The sequence below is a fragment of the Lethenteron reissneri genome, chromosome 67 (genome assembly GCF_015708825.2).
Source record: "Lethenteron reissneri isolate LAM-NWPU_2019-01 chromosome 67, ASM1570882v1, whole genome shotgun sequence".
NCBI lineage: Eukaryota > Metazoa > Chordata > Hyperoartia > Petromyzontiformes > Petromyzontidae > Lethenteron > Lethenteron reissneri.
In genome coordinates this window covers 5,035,954-5,042,087 of record NC_083845.1, presented here as the reverse complement: position 1 = coordinate 5,042,087, position 6,134 = coordinate 5,035,954, and the positions used below count along the sequence as shown (strand labels likewise).

At 52.1% G+C, this 6,134-nt stretch overlaps 1 long non-coding RNA gene across 1 annotated transcript; it reads left to right on the top strand.

Moving 5' to 3' along the window:
- The first annotated feature begins 223 nt into the window (after positions 1-223).
- On the top strand, positions 224-4,806 carry LOC133360187 (uncharacterized). Its single transcript, XR_009757230.1, has 3 exons — positions 224-314; positions 2,425-2,488; positions 4,603-4,806. It is a non-coding gene; the product is annotated as an uncharacterized LOC133360187 (long non-coding RNA).
- The last annotated feature ends 1,328 nt before the right edge of the window (positions 4,807-6,134 follow it).

Sequence of the window (6,134 nt, the reverse complement as noted above, 5' to 3'; positions counted from 1 at the left end):
ACCAATTGCTTAATGGTGCAATGCAATCATCTGACCCATAGGTGGCAGCCATCTCAAGCCAGAGGACGAGAGGACTCTAGCCGCCACGCATATAAAGGATTTATAGTGAAAAACTTTGTTTTTACGGGTTATACTTGTTATTCATTCCTTTTTCCTAGAGATATTTCAGCCGGACCCAAATGCACCCGTGCTTCCCCTAAGCCCCTGGGGGTGTGTGCCGATGCAGGGGCTTTGACTCGAGCGAGGCGGTGGAGGAGGCAACGGAGCACAGCTGCCTGGAGCCGCAGGCAGTGGCAGCATGGACTCATCGCCAGGTGAGGAACTTGCCCCTGGCCAGAGCAGGTGAGCGTGTCGCCCGGTTTGCCAGGTGAGGGTGGTGGTGGTGGTGGTGGTGATGGTGATGGGGTACAATTGCAGTGTGGATCGTAGGGTGTCGTCGGGACACTGTCAGTGCTGGATGAAGCTAAGTGCGGGGCCTGTAGCATGATCTTCTTGGTTCTTTCGGTAAAGTCACGTAGAATGGAAATAATGTCGACAGACCAGCTCTCCACCTGAGGACGGCTGCTTGCGTTGTGGCCGGAACGTCGTGAGAATTATTATATTATGTTTTATTTCTATTTTTATTATTTCCATCTACGTGACTTTACCGAAAGAACCAAGAAGATGAATCCCTGCAGTCACGGAAGCTTTAAATCGAAATCTGTAGAATGATGTTATAAAGGGGCCGTAAATGAAATAAAACACGTAATATTAAAACACATAAATGTTTACTTGCACAGTAAAGTAATTGTATTTTATCATTTGCGATACAACCGGATAATACGACACATCGCTAGCCTTAAACATCCAGTCGTTCATGAAAGTTGAAGGCGGTATAGTACTATAGTAATAGAGCAAGTGCAGAATCACTGAACCGGAATTGATAGCTTGGAAGCATTTAACGCGGGGCCCTTGAAAGTGCGGGCCCCGTAGCTACATGTATAACGGGTTCCGGAGACACTTGTAGAGGTAACTTCTTTATTACCATCCAACAGTCTAACAGTCCAATTACTCTGTTACAGCCTAGGTACACAGCCTAGATACACTACTCTGGCTACGCTCTGGAACTCGCCCTCACAAGGACGTAGAGCCGGGAGTTCCAGAGTCTCACCACTGGCCCTCACAGCGTCCCAGGGTCCTCAGATGGCTGGTCTTGGGTGGGTCTTGAGCTACAACTGGCCCTGATCGTCCAGGGAGCTCCCCTTTTATACCTAGTCCCCAACGAGGGGTGGGGCCGTGTGCGCCCCCAGATATCCCACAGAGCACACACAGCCCCCCCGTTGGTGGCGCCAAGCGGCTTAAGCGCCTGGGAACCCAACGCCTGGCGCCAAGAGGCTTAAGCGTCTGGGCCGCCTGGGAACCCAACGCCTGGCGCCAAGCGGCTTAAGCGCCTGGGCCGCCGGGAACCCAACGCCCGGCGCCAAGAGGCTTAAGCGTCTGGGCCGCCTGGGAACCCAACGCCTGGCGCCAAGCGGCTTAAGCGTTCTGGGCCGCCTGGAACCCAACGCCTGGCGCCAAGCGGCTTAAGCGCCTGGGCCCCGCCCGGGAACCAACGCCCGGCGCCAAGAGGCTTAAGCGTCTGGGCCGCCTGGGAACCCAACGCCTGGCCGCCAAGCGGCTTAAGCGTCTGGGCCGCCTGGGAACCCAACGCCTGTGCGCCAAGAGGCTTAAGCGCCTGGGCCGCCCAGGAACCCAGCGCCCGGCGCCAAGGGGCCAAGCGCCTGGGCCGCCCAGGGTCCCAGAGCCCCCCAGCAGCCCCTCCCCTCCCATGTCCACTACACATGTGTAGCTACTTGTGCTACGAGGATAATCCACCACTGGACACTGGCACCTAAAGGGGGAAATATGCACGTGAAAATATCTGTTGGAGGATATTCTTATAACACGCTTTTATTTAACTCTGTCTCTCTGTTGTTGTTGTATCCTCAAATCTTGTAACTCAATTTAACCACTTCCCAATGTGGTATCGACTGCAAACTTGGTATACTTAGTCATTGCTGATGACAACACTATATTCTATCATTAAAATAAAAAATATATTTTTAACCATCTTTTTTATATGTTATGTTTCGGCTTGGGTCTAATTGTCCACACTCAACTGACGTTGGTTGTAAATCACCACGGTTCCTTACGTTATGGCAAGCTTCGGGGCCACTTCCTGGAGGTCGTGGAGTTCTTCCATAATTTATTTTTTAATATCACTTATTTTGTGAAGATTTTTCCGAAGACAAACATTAATTGTATCTATGGGACCCTGTTTGCCAGTGGTCAAGATGATGGGTGTTAAGATGTTCAAACGCTGTTAATTTGTCCCAAGTCTGCAGTAGGCTACACGGGGTATATTTGTCTGTGTGATGTCGAGTGACGATGCCGTCCCCGTTACAGAGAGACGCACGGTATCTGGGACAGGAGTCGAACCGAGACCGGACCCCGCACGGCTCCCCAGAGTGTGAGTGCACTGCTGTGTAAACGTACAGACGCAGACACACACACAGGTACAACAACAACCGCCATTCGCCACTAAGTGGCGGTGACGTCACCATCGACGCTTGTGCCAGGCCATGTGCACCTTGAGGCCACGTGAAGTGTCGAACGCCCGCTGGCAGGTCACGGGGCAGACCCAGCAGGTGCCACGGGTCGACTGACCGAGATGGGTACACACAACAACAACCGCCATTCGCCACTAAGTGCGGTGACGTCACCATCGACGCTTGTGCCAGGCCAAGTGCACCTTGAGGCTACCACGTGAAGTGTCGAACGCCCGCTGGCAGGAGGTCACGGGGCAGACCCAGCAGGTGCCACGGGTCGACTGACTGAGATGACCGAGATGACTGGCTGATGCACCACCTGTGCCCCCTACTGTGCCAACTCACTTACACACACACTCACTCACACACACACTCACACAGACACTCCACACACACTCCCACTCAACAACAACAATCGCCATTCTCCACTAAGTGGCGGTGACGTCACCACGACGCTTGTGCCAGGCCAAGTGCACCTTGAGGCCACTGTGAAGTGTCGAACGCCTGCTGGCAGGAGGTCACGGGGCAGACCCAGCAGGTGCCACGGGTCGACTGACCGAGATGGGTACACACACAAACACAGGTACACACACACACACAAAGACCCCCGTATAGCCTTAACAGACTGTAGGGGCAAGTGCTGTTAGTGAGCATCTATGAAGGCCGGCACAGTACACGAGCGGGTGGCCAACACCACGCCCGGCCGCCTTTGTCTCCCTAGTGACGATGTTTACACATCGCACCAGGTACTTATTTGAGGCTGAGTCGACCTAGGGAGGCCCAGGACCGGTTTGTCACTGATGTTGGCCATGAGCGGGAATGGAACCCGAGTTGCCAGGTTCGTAGCGCAGCGCGCTAACCGCTACACCACCGCTCCCCACACACACAGGTACACACATACACAGGTACACACACACACAGGTACACACACACAGGTACACACACACAGGTACACACACACACAGGTACACATACACAGGCACACACACACAGGTACACACACACAGGTACACACATACACAGGTACACACACACAGGTACACACACACACAGGTACACACATACACACACACAGGTACACACACACACAGATACACACACAGGTACACACACACAGGTACACACACACAGGTACACACACAGGTACACACACACACAGGTACACATACACAGGTACACACACACAGGTACACACACACAGGTGCACACCACACAGGTACCACACACACAGGTACACACACACAGGTGCACACACACAGGTACACACACACAGGTACACACACAGGTACACACACACAGGTACACACACACACAGGTACACAACAACCGCCATTCGCCACTAAGTGGCGGTGACGGTCACCACGATGCTTGTGCCAGGCCAAGTGCACCTTGAGGCCACGTGAAGTGTCGAACGCCCGCTGGCAGGAGGTCACGGGGCAGACCCAGGTGCCACGGGTCGACTGACCGAGATGACCGAGATGACTGGCTGATGCACCACCTGTGCCCCCTACTGTGCCAACTTGCTGTGCTTTAGCCACCCGGCGCTCCGCTCGTTGTTGTGAGCGTCGCTCCTCTGCCCTCCGTTGTTGCTGGAGGGCGACTGCCTCCAACTGCCCAGTAGGTTTTTTTCCGGGTGCGCCGGTTTCCTACTCCCACATGGTAACATCTTCATATGCAGAGGACGGCAAATCTTGGGGGGCATGGTGGAAGTTGCCACCGGCTTACTGCCTGGCTGCTGCCTTTCTGAGTCTTCTGTGGTGCTTAGCACCTCTGAGCCATCCTCTCTTTGAAGATTGCGGTGGCCGTTACAGGTTCACACGATTACGTGACAAACCTCACTGATTAGCTGTGTCGGGTGGCGATGGGTTTAAAGACATTTATATTTACGCGATCTAACCCCAAAACAACCTCCATTTTGGATCATGTTGGTGGCAAAAGCCTACGTGTTAAAGTTAAAATGTTTCTTATAAATGGGTGGATTGAGCATATATGTTCTAACCTCTCTATTTGTGTGGACGTGTATGTGTACACTCAGTGCCGAGGAGCAACCTGTAAGAATGGGAAGCTTCGTGTCGTCCCCAGCTTCAGTCACACCACATGACAGGCACATGGACACACACCGGGTTTCCAATTGGACGTAGAACCTCCTCCGCTTATCTAGAGACTTCAATGTCACAGCTATCAGAGTGATTTTCATCGTAAAGGGTCGAGTCAGCGCCTCATTCTGACCGCAAGGAATCAGGGACTGTGGTATTGATGAGCTGTGTATGACCCACGGCCTTTGATCTACGATGAAAACAAGCGTGATCGAAAATTGTTCACGACGCTAATCGTATATCTCTTTCTCTAGTATTTCTCCGCATTCCTCTAATTTTGCTGGACAAATACGATGCAATTTGCATTGTATTTGAGAGTCAGCAAGAGTTTTGTAACATTAACAAAAATTCAACTCACATGTAAGGGACAAATGGGGTCTTTGGCTGGGGTGTGGGTGGTGAGTGGTTAAACTGTGAAATTAAATAAGACATTTCTCGGGTGATAAAAATATTTCTCATTCGATGCATCCCAAATGCATCTTTCATTGTACTGCTCCAAGAGGGGCTCTGGTCGTCATCATGAAGCCGCCCCACCGCTACCCACACTTTCCCCACCCGCCCTCGTACCTCTGCAGTGCACGTACTCCACTACCCATTTTCTACACAGAAAGGCTTGGGGCCTAAAGAGGAAGGAGCGAGGCCTACACAACAAGGCTTGGGGCCTCTAGAGGAACGGGCGAGGCCTACACAACAAGGCTTGGGGCCTCTAGAGGAACGGGCGAGGCCTACACAACAAGGCTTGGGGCCTCTAGAGGAACGGGCGAGGCCTACACAACAAGGCTTGGGGCCTCTAGAGGAACGGGCGAGGCCTACACAACAAGGCTTGGGGCCTCTAGAGGAACGGGCGAGGCCTACACAACAAGGCTTGGGGCCTCTAGAGGAACGGGCGAGGCCTACACAGAAAGACTTGGGGCATAAAGAATAACGAGCGAGGCCTACACAACAAGGCTTGGGGCCTCTAGAGGAACGGGCGAGGCCTACACAGAAAGACTTGGGGCATAAAGAATAACGAGCGAGGCCTACACAACAAGGCTTGGGGCCTCTAGAGGAACGGGCGAGGCCTAGAGAGAAAGGTGTGGGGCCTGAAGAGGAAGGGGGAGGGGGCAGGGATAATAACTCAAATCTGCGTAATCCTGAATAAGCAAATGTTTTAGAATAGTAGATGAAAACAAAAAAAATCATATCATTACTGACGCATATATAAACGTCACCAGTGGTATAGACATATTAATTCAGTGTTCTTGATATTGTTATTTTGTATGATGCGTGTATGATTACCGCACGGTTAGTATTGATACTGGCGTTGTCAGGATGCTTCTGTGTCGCTAGCAAGAGGCATCTCGCTTACATTGTGCCTTTTCTTACCAAATGTGATTTTTGCTGAGGCTAGAAAGTAGACCGTGCAACACCGTTTGTCTGTAAAATACTCTGTAGACAAGGTTTTTAATAAAGACAGTCGTAGTTTGGACTT